The sequence below is a fragment of the Corvus cornix genome, chromosome 1 (assembly GCF_000738735.6).
Source record: "Corvus cornix cornix isolate S_Up_H32 chromosome 1, ASM73873v5, whole genome shotgun sequence".
Classification (NCBI taxonomy): Eukaryota; Metazoa; Chordata; class Aves; order Passeriformes; family Corvidae; genus Corvus; species Corvus cornix.
The window spans coordinates 77487008-77511331 of record NC_046332.1 but is presented as its reverse complement, the minus strand read 5'-3'; the positions used below and the strand labels follow the sequence as shown (position 1 = coordinate 77511331).

General features: G+C 42.0%; 1 protein-coding gene and 1 long non-coding RNA gene across 11 annotated transcripts in view; one reads left to right on the top strand and one right to left on the bottom strand.

The window, feature by feature from the left end:
• The window catches only part of MBNL2 (muscleblind like splicing regulator 2), a 107171-nt gene extending 86264 nt beyond the window's left edge, over positions 1-20907 (bottom strand). For 6 of the 10 annotated variants that reach the window (XM_039557748.1, XM_039557965.1, XM_039557914.1 and 3 more), the window contains exon 1: positions 20776-20906. The gene's annotated coding sequence lies outside the window, so the exon portion shown is untranslated. Of the gene's footprint in view, positions 1-4120; positions 4342-20775 lie in introns of those variants that run through there. The other 4 variants (XM_039557860.1, XM_039558215.1, XM_039558119.1 and 1 more) reach the window with 3 other exon arrangements.
• Positions 20908-20998: 91 nt separating this feature from the next.
• On the top strand, positions 20999-22450 carry LOC109143922. Its single transcript, XR_002044328.3, has 2 exons — positions 20999-21401; positions 21565-22450. It is a non-coding gene; the product is annotated as an uncharacterized LOC109143922 (long non-coding RNA).
• The last annotated feature ends 1874 nt before the right edge of the window (positions 22451-24324 follow it).

Genomic DNA, 24324 nt, shown 5'->3' with positions numbered 1-24324 from the left:
AAAAATCATTGATCTAAAATGAAAAAATTAATAGAGTCTGATATGAACCATCTGCTCCTATTTCTTAATCCACTTCTTTATGCAACAACTGTATCACTTAATCCCTCCCACTGTCTTTATTAGCTATTGTTTTTGTAGTACAAAAATCACGAAGATGGAAAATTATATTTTTATGAGTGTGTGTGTATATTATGTATGTCTGTATGTATTTGTGGACATATATCTAGGGACGAAAAAGGAGGGAGAAAAAAAGAAAGAAAAAAAAGAAAATACTAAGAAGAGTGTGAACCTCTGTGTTTATCAATTTGTTTACAGCTGAGCTCTTCTAACTGGCAAAGGTTCAGGTATCACAAGCCCACCGGGTCCTTTGCCAGACTTACGACACCAGGAATCCGACAAGTCTTCTGCAGAAGCAGCAAACTGCACACTGGCAGTTCTCAACAGCTTTAGTATTCATCAGTAGCACAAAGAGTCCCCTACATAATTAGTATTTCTTTGTGTTAGTTATAAGGATTTTGCATACAATCCCCTGTTAGGTATGCTCTTCAATCTTCACAGCCCCAGACTTTTCCTTTTTTAGCATGCCCGAAATACTGAACTAAGAACTTGACATCGCCAGCATTATCGGAGAGAGAGCTCAGCGTTTTAACGGCCCTGTTACAAAAGAATAATAAAAAATTGTGGCGATTAGGAAGTTGGCAGATTCTAGAAAGGGGCTGCATAACTTCTCTCTCCTCATGCACCCTCTACTCCAAATAGAGCCAGAAAGTTTGGTTTTAAAATAAGGCTTTTTAAAAAGAAGACTCTGTATATCAATAATCAACAACTGTCACTGCATTTGCTAATAATGTATAAGGAGATTAGTTTAATTAGTCAAACAGTTAATACTGCTATTATTTGAACTAGTTTTCAGCACTGACACTCTTGAAATGAGTTTTATTTTCCTGAGGCTATAATTTCAGCCTGTTTACAGACCAGTTACATAGCACTGGTGCACATTAGTTAACCATAATACATTGTATTACACATTTCAAATTAGCTTCACCATCAAAGGTTTTAAAAAGAAAATACAGACTATCAAATTTTAAAACAAGTGATTTAGCTCGCTTTTGCTAAACTTTTGTAATGGCCATATTCATAAAAAGAGGGAAAAAATAATCTGACTTAAAAAAAAGTGTTTCTTCCCCAGAAGAGAAAAAACAATCCTTGAAGTCAGAAATTTCTAGTAACATTAGGAAGCACGGTATCACTAATAGCTATCATGTAAAATTTAAGTATTAGCAATGTGTTAAAACTTTATGTAAAATAATTAGTAAGTAATTTCAATTAAACACTAAGTCTTTTTCTCATCTCTTAATATTATAAAAACTGAATATTTCACAGAGCTTTTACAAATAAACCTAGTACGGATTATTTCTGACATACTTCTGAGCAACAGAGAAGAAGATTCATTCACAGCAGTGGTGATACCCGAGTGCCTGAAATCCCACGCAACATTAAGAGGCATTTTTCTTGCTCAGAAAAAAAAAAAATTAAAAATGATAGCACATAATTATCTCACATTTCTGTAAAATGTACACTTACAAATGAAGAAGTTGATTCGCCTTTAAAAATGCTCTATTGTCAAGCACTGTACTTCAGGACCTCTAACTCATTAGAAAATTCTACCTTCAGAAAATAAAGAGAGTAATTCTAAACAAAGTAATTATTCCTTGAAAACAGACGGACTGCACACTGTAAGGTTACCACACTAATAGCTCTGATGAAATACACAGAGCAATTAAGCAGAAAAGATACTACTAAATGAAAAGCGGCACCAGAATCTGGTCGAAAATACTTTTAGTACCAACTGTTTACATAATAAATGTAAATACAGAATATTTAGTATCACCTCTACTCTCCAAGATGAAGGTTCATTTACCTAAGCATATAAAGTAGTAGCATATATGCACCTTGACCAGGAAATAATTTTTTAAATCCTTTTGTCATTTGTCTGTCAGTAGTTTGACACAAACTACTTGACTAAGGGATGAATGCAAATTTTCACTTTGGTAGTCAGGCATAACAAGGATAACTCTATATATTGTGATCTTCAAGGTATGGAAGCCAGACACTGAAATTACCTGAAAGTAAGAGACTGTCTCAAAACAGGAGACTGAAAAGTTTTTTCTGAAAGCTGTGCAGGAAAATAGCTTTACTTGCAAAAACTAAATACTCGTCTCATATTTTATAGCTTGAAAAAGCTTACTTTACTTGCTTCTAATTGTCAGTCTTTGCCTCACATGCTTAACACAGTCTCCACACAAACAACATATTTAAGCATCAATAGTGATAGAGTTAAACATACATATCCATACCCTATGGATTTGTAATAATAACACTCTACATGTGTTTCATTTGTTAGCAGAGCTTGAAATTCTCAGAAGAGACAAGGTTGATTTTATGTAGAAGACTGTAGCATTCAAAAATAACCGGCTCATGACCTGAGTATGTGTCAACAACCCAGCCACAGGTCTCCAGCAAGTACTTGGCCAGGGAGTAGGGAAGTCATATCAACCTCCTCTGAGCAGTCAGCTGTGAGGAACTGGGAGGTGACATCAAGAGTTCTGAGTACATGTCCTGTACTTCTCCTTGAAAAAATGGGAGGGGCGATGGACAGTTGGTCTAGCAGGGCCTACTTGCTGCAATACTATTAAAACTAGTGTAGCTCATTCCTAGGATAAGGAAATCTTGAAACTTTCCCCCCAAAATTACATCACTAAAAAGGTTTTCTTAGGCAGCAAAAGGTTCTTCTACCTGATTTCTCTTTAAGAAATTGATCTTCCTCAGTACATACACTTATTTTTTCTATCAACGTCCTATCTGAATATAAGTATCTGTATGCAGTGAACATAGCTACTACAGGATAGATAAGAAGACAACATATTCTTGCTGTCTCACTAAATCCTAATCTTAGGGGAAAAAATTTTAAAAACCCAACTATATTATATACTGTACATATAAATGATGCTGCTATAACACAAATGAAGTCAGCATGTTAAATCAGGTCATCCATGAGTGACATCCTGAAAAGTACTGAGCATCATCAATGCATATGGCAGTCTGAGAAAGCTGAAGAGGCTTCAGCATATCACAGGATGAGGAAATGTTCTCAGAGCCCTCCTGCAACATGATGGTAAAGTTTGCTTCCTATCTAACAAATAATAGTAACAACTAAAAACTACTCTATTCTTCCAGAGTTTTACAGACTTCTGCCTAAATATCTCTTCCTTCTCTCTAGAGCATTTAACATAAATATTCTCCATTCCTTCCTGAGGCTCCTTCTCTGGAAGAAAGTTGATGTGCCTTAGTACAGTGAAATCATTGCTCTAAAAGCCAGCCTGCTCATTAAATTATTCTGCTAGCTGTGTGTTCTCTCATTAAAAATGTATAAAGATCAGATAATTGCAGCACATAATATCAACCTTGTTTTCCTTGTTTTCATGTACAGGTTCTGTTTTGCTGCCAAGACAAAGACCTGGAAAGGGCAGCTTTCTACAATAAACTACAATATGAAAAATTCCCCTGGCTTTCATTGAAGAGGACAAGGAATCACAGCGCAGTCAAAAACACCCATACTTTTATAACAGGGTAAAATACTGTAATCTCATATACTCCTACAAATCTAAAACAGGCAGTCTTGGCTTTAATTAAAGCTTCCGATAGGGAATTATTTAGATCAGCCAGTCTAATTCACCTAAATCTTCAAACATAGCTGCTATAAACTTCACAGATTTCCAGGGTGACTCCTTCTCCTTCTTAAAGCTAGGCTGCACTTCCAGACAACAACCCAGCTAAAAATCCAATTAGGGTAGCAGCACTTCTGAAACACACTGACCTATTTCTTTTTTTACTTGTTTTAATATGCATATACTCATGTTCTATTTCTGAAGAGAGCTATTTACACTGGAAATTAATACCCTTTGAAAACAAGTTACCGTAAAATCCACCTATTTTGCCCAAACAGCATCTATTCACGGGGGAAACAGTGTTTCCCTGACTCCCCCAAGCAACACATACAGTATGCAGTATACTGCAGCAAACTCTTGAAACATTCGATAAAAGACAACAATCCTCCTACCTTGTTTAGCCCTGTCTATTCGACACATTCCCAACGTGAACAGGAACATCTGATATAAACAAACAGCCATATCTTTCCCATCGCATCATGGTAACTAATTCTCACACGAAATGATGAGCAGCCTGTAATGTTTTGGCTTTTTTTCTCAGAAAGCCTTGTGACTTGTCTGGGGATTTTTCCTCAGATGATGAAGCAAAGACACAGCCTAAACTCTGTTGCTGAAAGACTGCAGCCCTTCCTTCTCACAGAGCCCTCCCAGCATAAGGCAGCCAATCACACCCAGCTTCGTCAACCCTACTGCTCTTAAACTGATCCTAACGGGATGATTGACACAGCAACACAGCACTTCTAATGTGTAAAAACAATGCATCCATACCGATGAACCAGGAATTTCCCTCGCACAGGGAAGGAGTTTTACTGCTGAGGTAAAGTGATAGCTCCATGAAATAACATACGCAGCAAAAGCAAACAACTCCTTTTCCCACCACTGCAACAGCAGCTACACCATTTCTTGCACAAGGATTTTCAAAGCTTTTGCTAATTGTAAACGCGTGCACAAACAACATTTCTGAAACTGCAAAACTGCAGTGATGCCATTTGTTTGTAAAGGTGAGACACGCACCATATTAAATCAAACCATCTATCTTTTATTTTAACATGCAGCCAAAACACACTCCGATTCAGGCAGTAATACTCTCATTTTAACACTGCATAATCTTATGAGCAGCGCCTGCATTTAACAGCAATACAACCATAACACCTTTTTGATTATTTCAGACTGGTTGTTAGGGACTGCAGGTATGGGATGCCTCTCAAAGAAAACACAATGGTGTTTTAATTCATATCCATGGCAGACAAATCCCATCAGCAGCATCTAAACTGGAAGTTCATGCAATTAGCTTGCAACTGATGTTCATTTGTATCAAGGTTCTGGCATAAGGACTACGTACGATACCAGTTGCCATTTTCAAGTCAGGCTGTGGCCAGCTCAACATGCTTGGTACATAAGGTCTGCTGTCAACCAGTTTTCCTATTAATTTTTCTAAAGTTTTAAAACATGAGAACAAAGCAGCCGAGGATTATTAAACAAGAGTTGCAATTAAGAAAAATACAAAAAGGAGCTTAAACTGAAAGTCAATCTTTATCCAAAAAGGGATAAAGACTGCAGTGCAACAATACTTTCGGCAGCAGTTTAGGCAATTCAAGCCATTACACAAAAAATGTGTAAAATGTGTTTAAAATGCCACTAAAAGTTTAGAAATATGAATAGACAAGAGGAAAACAAAGCTCTCATTCACTGGCAGCTCTGTCCCAAGGCCCCATTGTTTCCTGTGGACTATTTTGCATATTATAAACACAGCTTCCCAAAAATCCATTATTCCTCTATCCAGCAAGCAGCAACTCTCCTTTGGGCTCCACCATCTCCCACACAATTTGTGAAAACCCTTCCCTTCCAGGCATGGCTGCAATGTGTTCCTGCCAAAGAAGGCTCCAGAAGGCCAGCCAACCCTTACTTTCTGTTCAGTCACCCCCTCCATTCTTCTCTATTCTGCCCTATATAAAAAAAAAAACCAAACCCAAAACAACCCTCCTCAAAAAACACAAATAGTTGATTCTGGTGGGTTCGAGAGACCCCGAGGACAGGGGTGGTAACTCCACCCGTTATTAAGATGGCTTGGTGCATCTCACCAGGATTTTCCACATTCTTTTGACTTTGCCAAACTTGAGCTGCCCTTGTTAAAAATTTTCCATGCTGGACATCTGCTGCAAGATTTATTGACTTTTCTGCCAAAACAGTCTGCCTAGTTCTGAGATAGCCTAGACAAAAACATGTTGCTTTGCCATCCTTGTAACTCACGGGGAAACTCTGGCTCCTCTGCCCATGTTGGGGCAGCCTTGAAATTTGGTAAAGTGCTGATCCCTTGCTCTTTTGATACTGTTTTTGAGAGTTTCTTTAATAGATCAAGGCTAGGCTTTTTTGCTATGCATATGAAAATATTTTCCTATTTGACAAAGATTTAAAACCTGCTAATATTCAGCTGACTCACAGCATCTTTTTAATTTTTATTTCTGATCCCTACAGTGCAAATCTCAGAAACTGTTCTGCAGTGAGCATCCAATTCCTTCAGCCATCAGTCCTTATGCGGCTGGAAATGCACCAGCCCCACAGTGCGACTGAGCATGTAATGGGCTCAGGTTACAGGAGATTAGCAGGATTTCCCCTGTAACTGCTGCTCCCATCTGCCAGAGACCAGACATTGGAGCTGACAGCAGGAAGACAACCTCGCCTGTTGCTCTCATGACCCTTGGGCTGGTGCCCCACGGACGTGCGTGAGACAAGCCCTCGAGAGTGCACTGCAGAGGGGCTGTCAGAAAGGTCAGGTGGGCCAACACATGGCATGAGGCTGGGCAGAAGAGGGAGAGCGATGAGAGGGAAAGGGAGGAAGAGATGCAAGAGCCAGAGCCTGGTTGGTCTAGTCGAGCAGGTTACAACACAGAAGAAGATGGTGCCCCTGCCAGACAAGGGAGAGTAAGCAGCACAGGCAGCACCAGTCACCAAGAGCCAGCCCCTCTCCACAGAGCACATGCACATTCATACCACAACACCTGCCGAGAGCTTCTGTGGCCCATTAGTCTGCTCCACAACAGGGAGGAAACTTGCAAGTTACCTCAACCCTTCCCTGCCACAAACCCAAGACAAGTCACTAACACAACCCCTGAAAAGGCACCGGCTCAGCACTGCCTGCACAACCCGATTTCAAGTGCCATTGCTCCACAGTGCACGCACCGGCCTTGAACCACTGCAGAGCTTTAACAGCAGTCAAACGGGGCTGGGGGGCTTCCAGATGGCATTCCTAGGACTCTTGAATCACAAACACAAAACTAGTAGCCACACACCCACCCAGATCCTCATGTGGGTTATTATGTTATAGGTCCTCCCCTGCCAAAGGATCAGAACACCCCCAACTCAATGGGGTGTGCTGAAAATATATCACATCCCATTTGTGAACCCTTTAGCTAAGACCCATCAAAAAGTTCAAGACAAAATATACACTCTTTCTCAAAAATGGCACCTGAGTAGTACATATAGTAAGGCATGACTTCATGGACTGCAAAAAAAGAGATTTTTAAAATTAATTGCTCTGTACATTGAGGAGTAAGTAGTTCTCAAATAGAAATGTGCCCATATACCCATTGATTTTTCACATCAGTTAAGAAAAAGGCCAGAATTTCAATTTTCAGTCTGATTTATACAACCATATTATATATTTAACTGTAAAACAACATAATCTTAGAGAAGCTGAGAAATTCAGGTGTCAAACTCAACAAAGAATAACAAAGGTAAATTCCAACTCAGAAAATGCCATCTGCTCTGATTGATATGCTCCTGTTATTAATGAATCAAGGGAAAAATGCTTCTAACAGTGACTATTACACACAATTTTCTGAATGGTCCTGATATAACTTTTGGAGAAAAGTGGACTACTTTGGAAGTAATAAAGGGAGAAGAACTGAAAAATGCAAAACCCACACAGTTGTTTTCCCTTCCTTACTCTCAAATCACAGGAATTAGGTCTATTTCCAGAAACAACAAAACTTCTCAATTTAAAGGGAGTTTTGCAAGAAGGGTGGAACATATGTAACACCAGCACTGAAGTCACCAAGCAATTTGTGACACTCTGCAGCAGAGAGACGATTTTGAGCTATGCCTAGATGACCTATGGCAACACTGACATTTTGATAAGTTTGGCAATGACAAAAAGAACTGCAAAACTATTTCCTGTGTCAGTAATAGACTCTTCCCTTAGTAACTTCCCACAACTGTTACTACGAGCAAAATTCAGCTTTGGTAGCTATGGTCTGAATGACAGCATAAAGAAAAGTCAAAGCAGCTGCCAAGATTTTAAAACTAGGCACTCATGCATAATACCACTGATGCCAGCTTTTGCAAAATACCTCAATCTCTATATTGGGGCTGAAGTGATGGTGGAAATCATTATTAAGTTAAAAATTTAAAGAGTAATATCAAAATTCCAAGTTACTAACTGGGAACAGGTTCTGAAAGGACAGGTCTGGTTTTTGTTTTAAAAATAGGCTTATTGCAAGAACTTTAAGTCTGGCTTTTCAACTGTTTTAGCTTCCCACCGCCCAGACATCCCAACATCTCCCTAACCTAGGAAAACTGGAGATTGTCTGCGGACAGACAGGAAAACAGATTATTCTATTTTCATCATATATGCTGAGAAAAATATAAAATGAAAACACTCCACAGAAGCAAGCACATATTTAAGTTACATGTTAGGAATCAATCTTACCAAAATTAAGGTGGCTTCTGGAGGCCTTCCAAATGCTCCTTCTCCTTCCACTGCTTGCACAAGGAGTTTAAGCCATGTCTAAATTGTGAGATCCAAACACATGGGTTCAGGCACACATCCAGCCTGCATCCTGACTTTATTTTAGGATGACACCAATTCCCCATCGGGATGAAAACTAAGTACATGTGCACCATTCCTCTAGAGGGTGGTTCCAGTTGGGAAGGATGATGAAGGCATCAGCCAGAAGAGAACTGCAGTTCACTCCAACCAGGCTTTTGTAGCTGAATGTTTGAGACACATGCACCAGGTGCCATGGAGAGCTGAGCTGCCTCTGGATTGTAGCCTTATGCACTTAGCTTGAAATATATTTCACCAAATATAAACAACCACATTTCACTGAGTCACTCTACTCCCCCTCTCTCTTTATAGTCGCTGAAGAGAAATAGGCATTTGTGGGCTATGATTCATCCTATCCCAAAGTAGCTATTCTAAGAGATTTCATCATATCCTAAAAGCATCTGTGCTTCTGTATTGGTTACCTGAGATGGTCACCCTTAGGCTTCTTCTATCATGTCCTTCATTAAACATGTAGGAGATGAACTCTTACTACAGAAGAAGCCTTATTATGAACATAAATATTTAGATATTTTAGTTACATACACTGGAAAGCACCTTTGATTTTCAAATTCATTCAAATAACTAAAGACATTAGCATAGAGCTAAAGGACACCTGTATTTTGACAATGTACAGTTACAGCTTTGGTGTAAATCCTCAGCTTGCCATAAGCATGTTCCAGCTATGTTGCTATATAAGCTACATAAGCTTGTTCTCTAAGCTATGCTGAATATGTTCCAGGTTTTTTTTTTCCCCTGACTGAACAGCAATCTTTGCACTCACTCACGCTTTCCTCCTCTGAACAACTGATTGACACCAAGTTAACCTAAGAAGAGTTGAACTGGGATTCTCCTCTTGATTTTCTTCTTTGGAGGGTGACATTTTTGGGGAGAGGGAAGGTTGGTAAAACAACCACCATTATCTTGCTGACTCTATAAGGCAGATACTATAAACTGGCAAAATAATAAGCTCAGTAAAATAAATTGGCAAACCACCTACATTGCCTTACTCTTAGAACACTGACTTATGCAAAAGTTTTTTCAGGGAAGTGATTGTGTTTTTCTTCATGACAGCTGAAAAAAAAGCTGTTTCCAGTTTTCTCATCTGAAATACCAAATCACAGAAGTATTATAACATTAAAATTTAAATTTTAATCATCCAAACCCAGATATCTACTTTCTTCTAGATGCCCTAGGGAATTTCTGTTGGCCTTCAGTAGCCATTGGTGGAAGGACTGGGTTACTGGTATGTCTTATATTTGCCAGCCCCATACAGACATCCCAGATATAAAATTATCTAGTGCCGTTTATATGCCATATATTTAGATACCTGTAGTCATCCAAAAATGCAACCATTTCCTTCGAAATATTCCTATCAGAATAAGTCTTCCCAAATCTTCCAGCAGAATGTAAAAAGGTTACATACAAAACAGAAACCCTTTACCATCAGCTGCTGAACCCTACCAAAATATGTTTTATGAATCACAAGGAATCACAGGGTGAAAGTACAAGCACTATTTAAGCCAGCCATATATATCATAAATTCAAGATAAATCTCTCTCTGCTTACTGACTTCATGTCCCTCTAGTTTGTACAATCTCTACCACAGCCAGGGACTTACTTAATGGAAGCCTCACAAGTCTCTGACTTCGGCTGAAATAAACACCAAATGCTTAAGCCTTCATAGAAATGTATTTTGAATCCATGTGGTTAGGAAGAATACTTCCCAAATGTGTCAAATTAAGAAGAAAGCAAGTGCTGTACCTTTATGTCTTTAATACTCAATTGGAAACAATGTGAAGGCGTAATCCAGCACTACCCACTGGTGCATAAATCATGTTTAATGAGACCCCCATGTACTGGGAAGTTCTTCCATTGCTGATAAAAACATGCTCCTTCCTCCTCAGACCCCTCCATGACTAATTTCCTCCATACCCATTGTTCTGGCCTCAGATTTGGAGTAGTTCCTATTCAAACCCACAACAGGAGGAAACCATTTGATAAATCACCTTTTCATAAAACCTACTAACCTCAGCCACAAAGTCATGTGGGCATAGGAAAACCCTCGTGTTTCAAGGAGCGTAGTGGAAGATGCACATACTAAACTTCTGCCCCTTATCTTGGGGATTTCCAAGCTGCTGGGAAGACAGGAGCAAGATTTGTCCTCCAAGAAGTTCCTAAATGACCAAAACTAATACTTCATGTGACTATACGAGAGATGTATTCCAAGTAAGTTTTCTGCATGTAAACCTAGTATTTTTGAAATCTACTAAGACTCAGTTATCAGCCTCAAATATATTTGAAATCCTGCATATATTCAAGCAATGGCTCAAAAGAATATATCTTCGAACAAGTGATGTAATGAGAACTCTCTAATTATCCTTTAAATCAAAAGCTCTATTTTATTACTCCATTATAAATCCAAAGGGAAAAAATGCCACTGAAACTATGCTACATTATGAATTTTCCCATCTTCAATTAGCACAAAAATAATTCAAAATAACTTGCTCTTTCTAATTCATTAAAATTAATATTGTTTTTGCACACTACTGCAATACAGGTGTAAAACAACCCATCGCTATTTAACAGGTGATGCTACCTCCCATTTCCCTACAAGCTGCCTCTTAACAGCCTGAGAATGTAGGGTAGATGCTCAGGGGCATGCAGCAAAATCAGCAAGCAATCTCCACTGTAAGCAGAGAAACTAGGCTCCAGGAAACTTCACAGAAAATGAAAGCCAATTGGATAATTTTTGTTTTTTAAAATCAGTAAGAGCAGCATTCAATCCCTCAGCCTTTTACAGCAATTAATAACCCACACATGTAAGAGCAGAAGACTCTATATAATTAAAAAAGCATTACTTTGGCAAGAAGAGAGGGCCTAGAGTATGTAAGTACAGGGTTTTATTTCTTTCTGTGAAGTATGGATGACAGGTAGGAGAAAGCTATGCCAAGTGAACTGTTGGCAAGCAACTAGTCTTTTGGTTAACAGGCAGCTCTGTTTTGTGAAGTCTATGAGTTTGTGTTCACTTAGGCAAGCTTTTCTTTAAACATCAGATTTAGATGCATTCAGACATGAGTTTTGCACCAAATTTCCATTTGCACCTCAAAAGAGGTTGCTTTGTTTCAGCTTGTTTTCTGATTACTGTGAAGTGTCAGGAACACTTTGTTGTATAATGCTTTTAAACTTTACATGTGGATCTTTGCCTAATTACTCTGCCACATAATACTATATACATGAACATGAACCTTCATTTTTCCCAAATGCCATGCAACAGAAACCAAGAAATAAGTAGCTGTAAACACAAAGAGAAACAAGAATTGTTTTCACACAGAAAAAAGTAAGCAAACAAGTATGAGTAATGCAGGGCAAGAAACAAGGTCCTCTAGCAGAAGCACTGTGTGGGATAAAATGGCATCCAAAAGCACGACCTCTGAAAACAGCATGTTTCAAGTAGCACATGTCAATATTTAATCCCACCACCAGAAAAATGAAGTAAATTACAGAAAGAATGCCTCAAAAATCAAAATGCATACAGGACTTCATTCACCAGAGATCCAAAGATGGAATGGAGAGTTTATTTGTAGGGAAATGTCTGTAAGGGGATAGCATCCAGCTTTCTAACACAGATACTTCACCTATTCTGTATTTTTGTACAACTGTCCTCTTCCTCTCTCTCTCAAAAAAAACCTGTTATAAATTGACAAAACCATTCATTTGGCTGTTCCCCCTCATATCAGCTCTAAAAAGGATAAAATACGACCACTAATACATATTAGTGGAGCCAAAATAAGATTAGAAGATATCCTGTCTGCTACCTTTGGCTTACTTAAAGGTAGTACTACTAAGCAAAGGGGTCTGTAGAGAAAAAGTACAAGATGAAGATTACACAGATCTTTTGCTGTGGGGTGTATAGTCTTATGAACTTAAGATTTTAAGCTAAATTTCACTGCAGACCACCTGTCCTTTTGGCAACTACAATGCCGCTTCATTCCCCGAAGCTATCTTCAGCAGACCCACGAGGAGAGGTTTGCCTGTTTGGGCAGGATTGTATTCACCATCAAAGAGTTCTGTCCCTTCCTTCAGGGACAGGTGAGAGCAAAAGAAACCTGTTGATAAAAATACTCTTCTGATCCTCAGGTCATAAATACTTAGGTTAACAAAACTAATCTCAGTATAGTACTGAAACATTACTGTATGAACTACAAAAGCTGTACTGAGGTCATTAAAGTAAGTTTACCACCACGCATCCCTCAGTAGCTGGTCAGCTCAGTCCAAAGTTGTCTAAAAATTCCTTCACTTGAGAAGCAGGGGAGGAATTCTCCTAGAAAACTTGATTGTAAGAAACCTCAGGGGGTTTCTTACCTAGTGCAGCTTCTGACTCAAAAGAAAACTATCATCAAAAGCAGACTGGGTCAGCATGGCTTTGCCTTGGTGAGTCCTGCGAAGCTCAGAGGGCAGATACTTGCTCCTCTGAATGACCTGCCAGTGTGCTGCACTACTCTCCTAGTAACAAGATTTTCCCAACATCCAACCTGAATCTCCAAAGAAACAATTGGTTGTCACTGTCCCTTGAGTCACCTGGCACTACCAAGTAGAGTTTGGTCCTATTATTTTCATAATCATCCTCCCGTAGCCGTAACAGCTACTGGACTGTCCCTTGCCTACTTTTCATCCAAGCAAATAAGCCCAGCTCCCTCAACCTAGACCCCTACTCATAAAAGTAACTTTTCACTGGAACTAGACATGGCAATAGGACTTCATCTGAGCTAGAAGTACCACCTTGACAAAAGCCGTGACCACATGCTCAATTCACACTGGATGAACTAGAGAGGCTTCTAGTTTTCGCTTCCCTTTACTACTGGCAGCATATACAAGGGACTATCATTCAGATGTTTTGCATTTGCTTTTTTTGATTCCTCTTTGTACTGCTGACAGAAGGGATACGTTAAAAGCTCTGCATCCTGCACAGAAATGTCCATGGAATTTCAGACCTTTCTACTTCAGCACTCTCAGATATTTTGCGTATTGAATGCACTTCTATTTTATAAAGGTATCTATGATCAAGCCACCTAACAATAAAAAATGAAGTTACCAGTGCTTATTTTCTATAGGAGTTCCTTATAGGTCCTTTAAAAACCCCCAAATTTTATACAGCTTTTTCCAATTACGGCCATCTTCAAAGACTTCTTTTTGAGACAATGTAACTTCAAGAGTGCTGGCAGCTAAAAAAAAAAAAAAAAAAAAAAAGCCAAAAAATCTAACCTTTATGGATATCCCATTCATTCTGCTCCTTTTTTCAGTCTATTATGCAGAAATCAACAAATAACTAAGAACCCACTGACAAAATCTTGCTGGAGTAAGCAAAGTGGAACTACAGCAGTTTCAATTATTCCTCCTGTTTAGAAAATTCATTATCTCAATCCTAAAAGCCTCTGCACAGTTCTGTACTAATGACACTTTTCCCCATCCCAGTTTGTTTCCAGCAGCAGACTCCACCAGGGACTCAGCAGCAGCAGGGATGAGCTCTAGCAGGTTTGGAAGTGCTCATACCACGTAAGAAAAAACACGTCAACTATCTCTGAAATTTGTAAAGAAGAATGAGGTAAGCTTTCTAGAAAGCAAGAACAGTGCTGTAGTAATCCTCCTGTCAGCCCCAGGGCCATTGCCACAATTCAGATGACCAAACTCCTCTGCAGCTTCGTGAGGGAGGAGTATTGAGATCCACCCAGCTCTGGCCTCCAGTTATTGCCACACCATTACTCAAGTGGCCTCTTTACAGCTCAGGAAGTGGACAGATTTTTTTTCTCCCTTCCTCTAATTCACAACAGCAAGGACAGGTTATTTAAAAAAAAAATAAAAAAAGACTGCCTGAAACCACCAACACCATCTTCTGATGGAATGTGCCTCAACATTACCCTGCCCTCATCCTTCCTGTCCACACTCACCACGGCTCCCACAGGAGGCATATCCAGGTCTAACCATTCCCGGATTCAACAGCTTGTGCCTCCAAGACAAATCACGTGCCTCTCCTGTGGGACCCAGCAGTCCGAATGACGTGGCACACTTCATCTGCCATAGTATAAACTGGACCAGGTTTTCCAAGGAATTAGAGGGAAAGAACCAGACAAATCAGATACTTTCTGGTAGCTGCAAGTAGCAGGAGACATACACTCCACCACAAACAGGAAGCAAAGAGCACAAAGCATTATGAAATTAAGTGAATGAACTGAGTAATGTAAGACCTACCTCTAACTGCCAACAGGCAATACACAATCCCGAGAGTGAAATACATGATATACATTGCATCACCCAAAGCTCTCTAGATGAGATGTAAAACCCACATCTTTTTTCCCTGCTCCTCATGATCCAAGACAAGCAGACAGAAGCACTGTGCTCACCTGTTCTGCAAATGTGAAATCTAAGGTGCTTATATTAACGCACCTTTATTAGATTCCATTAACCTGAAAAGCCAAAGCTAACATTTATTTACTCAAAGACTACAATAAACAAACAGCTTTAGGAAGGCTACCATTAATATCTTGCAATGGAAGGTAGCAAAATGCCCTAGAATTATGAATCTTGAGAATTTCAGCAGACACTTTGACAAGGTTGAACGTGATAAAATCCCCAAACCTTATCACCTTGTGTTTTTTAAGAAAAGCCAGTTTCCTCATAGTCCTCTTGGCACCTTCACAGATCACGCCTGGTCCAGCCTGCAAAGCTGACCATATTTTTGACCTAACACTTGACAGAGAAGTTGAACATTATGGATATCACAACACTACTGCAGTTACCACTCGCCTCATTCAGGCAAGTAAAAGCATGGCCAGCTTCCCAGGAACCAGAGAAAGCCTCAGCAGAGTAAGGACTGAAAAACTCCAAAATCTTGCAGAGCTCATCAACAGCAGCAGGGCAAGGGCCTGAGGGCTCAGGGACCCACACATCAACAATGATCAAAACCACAGTCAACTCCTGACAAACACTGCTCCAGTAACATACCCAAAAATCACCCTGACGTTATCAGTATCTCACCATACACACAGGACAGAAATTCCCAAATGGAGAATAGCAAATAAATGCTGAAATAACTAATGCATCAAAGCCTATGCTAAGGCTTTCCATTCTCAAGGCCTATGACAACCATACAGACATGCTGCACAGCAAGGAAATACTCCACTTTGTGAAAACCTTGCGCACACTTGGAAAGCGCTCTCAGTAAACAAAACTGCACCTCGCACATATCCACCAACAGCCAGCTTACACAGCTCAAGCCAAGCCCATTTAGACATTACTTAATCTTAAAACAGGGTCTGAGACCTGTGAATTCAACCATACTCCTTCCAGCCTGAAATCATTAACAAAATACTTGGAAATCTTCTTCCTCCTTGAAAAAGTAGCAGTCCTACCATTGCTGAAGAAACTCATTGTGGATATATTGTCCTGAGCAACCACTGGTTAGTACCAAACCTTCCATTCCAGAAAAAGATAAGCAACAAAGCCAATTATTGGCTCACTTCAATAACCCTAACGCTACAGACCAGAGACATCAAATGAAAGGACATCCTAAAGAAAGGACACAGATCTTCCCATACTTCAAATTTTCTCTTTTTAGAGGAAGTATGGGCTGATATATACCCAACCTCACAGACCTCCTTTTTGATACCATCAGGAATGAAATATTTGTCTCACCAGGGAGGGTACCTCAAAAGGGCCCACAAAAATATTATGAATAGTCTGGGTCCTTCCAGGATAAACTAGGGGCAATGGAGAAAGGCAGCAGTGGAAAGCTGCTTCCACATTACTTGCTCCTTCCCCTACAGAGACCTACAAAACTCAATTGACTATACACTACTTTCTAACTTCAGTGTCAAACCACTAGGTCAATTAGCCAGCAACAGTCTCAAATTCTCCCATTGTGAAGACACAACAGACCTGTTTAATCTTCAGCAAAAACAACTGCAGCACCATCCAAACAAGGAGGAATAGCTGAAATTAAAAGTAAACCTGGAATTCAGTAGAGAGCAGAGAAAAGCACTGTCAAGAGTTTGCAGCCACAGACAGACCCTAGGTTTGTTGCTTTAAGATACATGATCCTAGCTCATCATAGGTCAGAAGTATTTCTGGCCTTTACACTGACATTATACTTTCATACTGAAATGCTACTCAATAACAGCATTGCTGCCTCAGCTCTCTCTAGGCAAAGAGTCATCTGTGTCCCCAGTGCACTCTGGGCAGCCCATGAAGCCTTCCAATCTACGGAATTTGATTACTCCAGAATGTGTTATGTCCTTCCCTGGTAACACAGTGTCATACCATCATCCTCCCATCTTCCAGGCTGCATCCTCACAGTACTCAAACATCTACCCACTATCTTACAGCTCCCTGTATCTTACGGCCCCGGCCCTGGGCAGCAACAGGGCTACTTTGGCCTCCGCAGAGGAACAGCCCCTGACAGTCATCACTGCCATCAGTCACCCAATGTGAGCTCAACATGTTGGCATGCAGCTGCAAGGCAAGATAAACTGTTGAGTTCTTCAGCACTTTAAGATTTTTGAAGAGGTCTACTCTTTCTTCATACCTGTAGTTGATTGAGCCATATATTTTTATTCCGAAGTTAGTTGAGTGTTTTGATACTGTGTTTCTCTAAAGCCTTAAACCAGTAGATTGTGTCAAACACATTTACCACAAATAATCCAACCACGGTGATCAAGACAGCAAAATGCACAGGGAAAGAAAGTATCAGCAGTAGAAAAGAAAGAGATTGTTTTTGTTTTTAAACGTTTATTCACGAGAAACAAGCAACTTGAAACTGAAAAGCATTTTTTATTAACACTCTGTCTTGACTTTCACTTCAATGACATTTTAATGAACACTTTCTAAGTAGCTCTACTTGCAAATGAACGTGGGAGAATATTGAAGAAAGGTAATGGGAGGGGAAAAAAATAATCCATCAGTCATTTTATTTCTTAGATGCCTCTGAGAAAATAAATAATAATTCATCAGGGGAAGAGTGATCCAGCAAAGATTCGACTGTTAAAAGACATCTGGAAAGGAATAATAAGTAGACTGGAAGAGTCTGAGTTATGATAGAGGGCTATGAAGAAAGATACAGTGTGATTGGGAAGCCAATTAGGTGACTTTGTAATTCTTCAAAGATGAAGGGAGCGTGTTCCCATCTGTCCTGAGTACTTCAGCCACAGACAGCTAACAATAACCTGTCAGAAAAAAATTTATAGAAGAGCAGTAAATGTGATTGTAGGACTGGCTGGAGCCATGAGAGGCGAGATTTCTACCCTGACAGCATGAAAATACCTTCTTTGATAACAAGTTTAATGTGGTTCATAGTTCTTTATTTCTATTTTTATTGCCAAATTCAACCAAATTCAGAAACCTTTGAGTAGAACTACAGTAAGACCTGTGAGGGCCTATTAAAAGGGGAGGGAGGAGTGAAGGCAATATAAACAAACAAACTGTTCATTCACCTAGCATGGGATGAGTTTCAGCGAGAACATGCCAAATCTAAATAAATTAGGCTATATAATTCTACTTGGCAGCATAAGGAGTAAAATAATCATGTAGTGTTGCTGAGATTCCAAGAGCTACCCAGAGGATGCAAAAAATCTAACACCATGAGGCAGCAATGGGAATACCAATTTAATACACTTTTTCTTTCTTCCTGCTATAAATCAGGACAAAAAGTTAACAGAACTTTTTCCAGTGTCCTGTAACCAAGCTTTTAACCCAAGGAAAAGCAAGACTAAGAAGGTTTCCCATACGGCAGTCACATGCCACTGGTGGCAGAATTCATGTACTACTTTTGCTATGGTCGGTATACCACAGTTTAAGAATCCCTAGGTTAGGAGAAAAAGCAGTCTGTTTAGTACTGCACAGTACAATTCTAGAGACTCTGCAACCAGCAGAGAAACTGCAGAGCATCTGGAGTATCAGAGATGAAAATTTCACCCACCAAGTGTTAGCAGCAAGTAGACTTTATTTTTAATCTTCTTATGACAACTGTTATTCTATAAAAGCCAAATTTAAGAAAATGATGCTCAGATGAAGATTTCAGCATCACAATCCCAAACATACCAATTCCAAAGACGAGAGATTTTCGCAGGTTTGCTGTTGACTAAACCCAGGCCATTTCTTCAGAGGGCCATAAATAATAGAGGAGATAAGTTTCAGAGGGGAAAGTATGTTGAAGTGACACATGCTATGTCATCCACCCACCTATCTGCACAATGCAGATAGGTACCACTCCTGTGGTGACAGCAGGGATACCACAACAAAACAGCCCATTTCTTCAGCTGCAGGAAAACAGGCACCATCCTGCAGGCTACCTTGCACGGACAGACAGACAGACCCTTACGCTGTACAAATCACCAGGGTGGCCCACTGCTGTTCCGAATTTCACTGACATGTAGATGAGCCATAGCATGTGCCTGCAACTATGGCAAGCGCCAAAGACTGGTGTGCCCCAACTGGGAGCTCCAGCCTGTGGCAGAACTTCTGTGCCTACGATCTCAAATGAGCAACACTGGAGCTGGCACCCCACCACCACCTTACCACTGGAGAGAGAAACCACAGAGCTGGCTCTACCCAGGGGTTCACGGATCCTCTAAAAGCATGAGGTTGACACTGCACAAAAGGGCCTTGTCCACAGTGGGAAAAATTACATCCCTTCCAGCAGCAGTATCAACTGTACTCGATGAATGCAAATAGTATTAGTGCCAAATACAAGCTACAAATTGACATAATTGATGCTGGAGCAACTATTTTTTTTTTTACTTTAAACATACTCAGAAACTGTATGAAAGACGCTTTCCACTAGTCCTTGAAAGTAACTTTAGAGCATTTCCCAGAAGAGTTGAAACATGTATTTAGCCCTAAAGCTTACCGCAGGTACCTTTTTCATTTGCACAGTGTGGTATGTACACACACGAAGGGAAAATAGAGGACAGATGGCTAAATCTATGTATACTTACCAAGGTACGAATACCACGTTAAAATCAAAAGCACTAGGCCAAGTCACATGTTTAAAATTAATTACACTTCCGCTACTACCTACAAGTCCACACTGCTTTAAAAATCTACAAGTCTGAACAAGATACGTCAGTGTGACACGATCACTTAAGTACATTAATCCCACATGGATATCCTCTGCAGCTGAATTAAAGGCACACAAGTTGTTCCCTGCTACTGTTCAAATACATATTCAGCCACATTACTGCTGTCTGTTTCGCTCCCAGCAGAAATGTAAATATGCCCAAAAGAAACAGAAAACAAAACATCTGGAAACAGAAGCCTATAGGCAATGTTCTCATAGTTCAAAAAAATACGTGTGCATATTCTGTGTATATGTAGACAAATACATATGTACGTACATGGAATAAATATATAGGGTTTCCACGCAAAACCAGCAGTAAGAAAAACATTTAATTTCAGACAGTTTTTCCCCCTCTGTCACGCTCACCTTCACGGGTGGCAGTCCCGTATCGTGTCCCCCCCACGAACCTGCCCAGCGCTATTCCCCGCTGGCTGCAGCGAGCCCCCGGCGCAGGGATGAAGCAGGCGGGCATGGAGCGGGGAGGGAGGATTTGGAGGAAGCCGCTGGGGCGGCCACGGCCCCACGGGGCCCTTTCCCTTTCCCTTCCAGAAGTAACACAAAGTTATGACTCCCGCTCGCCGCTCTCCCCGCTCGCACGCCGTGCCAAATGCTGAGTTAACAAAACCATAAATCACCGCTGAACCAGACGCGACGGCCCGGCAGCAGCGCCCGCCGCCTCCCGCCCCGTCCCACGCCGCGGCGGCTCCCCCAGGGAAGAGAAGGGGAGGCGAGCAGCGGGGGCAGCGGGCACCCGAACCGGCGCGGGGCTCGGGGCGCCTTCCGCGCCCTTGGCGGGGGCAGCGAGAGGGACCGGGGGTCCAGGTGCGGCGGGACGGGCAGCAGCGGCAGCTCCCCGCGCAGGGAGGCGCCGCGGGCCGCCGCGGCCGCCAGGCTCCCCCCGGGGCCGGCGGCACCGCTGCCGCGACTCCTCCCCGGGGCGCCGGGCAAGCCGAAGTCCCGCCGCCGCCGCGCACCGGCCGCGTCCCCGCGCGGCCCGGCCCCGCGGCGAGAGGACACGGGCTGTCCCCGCGCTGTGGCCCCGCAACCACTCCGGAGCGGGGGTGGGCTGGCGGCGGCGCAGGGGGAACTGGCGGCGGCGCGGGCGGCTGCCTTACCTCGGAGCGGAGCGCGGAGCGGGGGGACACCCGCTTCTCCCAGCCGGGCGGAGGTGGCTCCGCGCAGCAGCGGCTTGTCACCCTCTCCCGCCGCGACCGCGACGGCGGCGGCTCCTCGCGTAGGGGCGGTCCGGCCCCTCCCTGCCGGGGCCGAGCGCCGCTCGCACCGCCCCGGGGCCGGGCCCGCCCGCCGCAGCCCGTGCCGTCCGGCCGCCGCCGGGGCCGGGGAAGGGGCAGCGGCAGCGCGGGGGCCGGGGCTCCCGCGGGGTGCGGGCCGGCCCGCAGTGTTTTGCCCCGAGGCCCGAGCCCGGCCCGCCTCGGGGACGGGCCCGAGCGTTTCCTCCGCGAAACAACGGGGGCAGCGGCGGGCGGGCGGTGCTGCAGAGCGGCCAAAATCCTGGGTTTGCGTCGTGTTGTTCGGCTTCCTTTTGGCTGCTGGAGCTATGGCGTGTTACCGGTACCGTGGACGATTTTCTGGAGGAAACAAACGCGTGGCTTGGCTCCCAGGGTTCATTCTTCCCGCATTTTGACCCGAATTCGTGAGCAGTTTCTGTTCATTTGAAGTGTCGTTCACAGGCAAAATGGGCTCTCTTCCCCTCGCCAGCAGCTGCCAGCGCAGGCCCCCGGTACCCCTCTGCCCCCGTTCTCCCACAGGCCGCTGTCCCTGGAACAAGGCTTGGCACGTTTCCCTAAAAAACATGGAATGTTCCCCATCCAGAAAGAGGGGCAGCTGCCATGTTTCCGGTTTTGCCTCCAGCCCATCAAACTGTGCTTATGCTCTTTTGCCAGGTAAAGCTGAAAGTGCGATTCGGCGGAGCTGTTGGAGCACTGCCGACTCCAGCCGTGGCCCCCCACGATCCCAGCGAACCCCTGCTCTGTGGGCTGAGAGAGCTGAAGCCTCATCTGACAAACCCCACAATTCATTTCCAAGCAGCTCAGGTCCCTGAACAGGCTCTCCAGAAAGCCAGGCAACATCCAGGGGTGAGGCCACAACTGCCCCATCCGCAATGGATCTTAACCGCTGCAGCATCCCCATGTAAAAGTGGCGGAGCAGGAAATAAATCAGAAAGCAGCTGCACTTCAATTTCAACTACATTCCTTTAGACTGTCCCTGAGGTCTTTCACAAGGATCAGTAACTGAACTGCTACTGAGAAATGTGTTACATTTTGAGAAAGAAAGTGATCCCTTCCACTTAGCCACTTCCTGAAAAAAGAGACAAGAAGAAAAATCCTTTTTTTAGTAATGAGCAGAGTGACAAATTAATGTTTTAAGGCTAATTGGAAACCAGTTCTAACTAGTCCATTCAAGGCGACCTCTTGTTTAAATGTGTTTGAGTATACCCAATGAACAAAACTATGGTAATATTGTTCTATTTGAAAGGGAAATAGAATAAATGGAGTAAACACAAAGCCCAGCCAGAGCCTAGCTGAGGATGCCACCAGGTACGGTAAGCACCCTCACCCAGTTTGTAAGAGACGATGGCTTTGAAAAGGGTGGAAAATAAAATATAAAAATCTGCTGCTCCAGCATAAACCTATGCTGATTATGGTAGCCCCTAGGTGACCAGAAGCAGCAACAGCAACATCTCTGTCCATTCCTTCCCTCTTTTTGTATGATTTTGATCTTGGTGAATGGCAGTTTTGTGAAGAAAAAATAAATGAGATTGTAACATTTCTTTTTCTCTGGCACTTTTTAAAAAATCTTCATTAAATGAGAGAAAGCAGAACTAAAGAAGTTGTTAAATATGCAAAAAGCCCTCAACAGGGTGTTCCATCAATAAGAGTTTAGTGCACAGCTGATACCATAAAATGCAGGATCTCCTGAGGCCTTCTATTAAGCATCTACTCCCAGAAGCAGGATTAAATATATTCCGGGCCAAATCCAACATGGGTTTTTACCTTGCTTTTAAAAACCACCCATGAGGTACCTATTCAGGCAATTTGCTGTGCCCTTTGACTGGCTTTGAGCAGTCTTTCTGCAAAGTAACCTGATTAAATTTTGTCTTCCTCTTTTGACTATGGAGGATGACTGATGTTATCCTATTTATGACAATCTTTTACATATACATCTAAAGCTGTAATGAGTTATATTTTCCCTTCAGACTGTACTTTTTGATTCAAATTGCCACATTTTCTCAAACTTGTATCATTCTTGTTGCTCTCCTCCAGTCATTTGAATATAACATCCACAACAGCACACTGTAGACCAGCCAAGCCTCAGCAGTAATGAAGAAAGTAGAATAATTAATGGTGACTTACATATAGAATTTTTGCCAATAAATCCCTCATTGTGATTTGTTTTTGTTGCAATGGCAATTTCCTGCTGACTCATTGAGTAGTGGGTCAGTGCCAAGAGCACCCTTTCTTCACCAGCTATTCCCTGTATGAATTTCATGCCTTCCTAAGTGCCTAGCCAGCACTTGCCCTCATCGTGGTCATTTTGCATACCAAATTGAGAGTATTTTTTAGTAGCAATAGTTTATCAATGTACATTCTGAAGTGGCTTATTGATCTTAGAGCATGGATCATTAATTTTGCATTTTTCTTTAAAAATAATTTCTCAATCAGTTTAATGAGGCTTAGTCAATATTATCCTACTTGGGAAGGTGCAGCCTAGAAAACTTATGAGAAGGCAAGACAAAGTTAAATACCATTAACTCTTTAATATTTGCAGGGATTTTTTTTTGTCTTATTTGTATTATTAGTTTTTACTACAAAAGTACCGCAAGGACTAAAGGGGGTTTTACTATTTAAACACGATGTTTGACTAGAACTATTTGTATTTTATAAAATTATATTCAGAAATGTTGCTCAATTTTGCTGAAACTCAACAGCTGATCTGTCAAATCCTTTAACAGAACACGAGCTCTATGTTTCTAGTCTCCATTTTCGCCTTCCCTGCTGCACCACCTGTATGTCAGGCGCTTGCCCTGAAGCCACCCACTAGCCATGTCCCCTGCCTGGAGTCTTACGAGCTAGTCCGCAGAAAGGGCCAGCACACGTCCATTTTCCACCAGCAGCCATCCCCGCCCAGTGGTGCCCTCATGTGTCTCCACACGTGAATTTCAAACACTGGGATTCCAGGAATTCGTTAGACTTTTATGTGGCACTAGAAACCCGGCATACCCAATCTCTATGCCGTGCAGCGCCTTTCTCTCTCGCCTAAAATCGGTTTAGGGAATTTCCTGCAAGGGAAGGATGCATGGAGCAAAATAACTTGAGCCCATACCGGCATAAACTGTGCTTATATTTGGATAATAATGGCTACCAAGAAAATCCAACATTCTGTTTCAGATCACCGCAAACTCCTAAATTCAGATATGAATTCTCTTTGCCCCTTTATTTTCAAGGCTACAACTAAAAAGCAACTTTACAAATTACCCTTTTTTGTATCTATATATTCATGTACTGCAGGGAGGGAAAGCTGGCACAGTCTCACTGACATTATGCCTGTCTTCACAAGTTAAGATTAATTTGCTGTTTCAAAGGCCGTCAAGCCAGTTCAAGCTTATCTCATTTTTTTAAAGAATAGAAAAATTCACCTGTGTA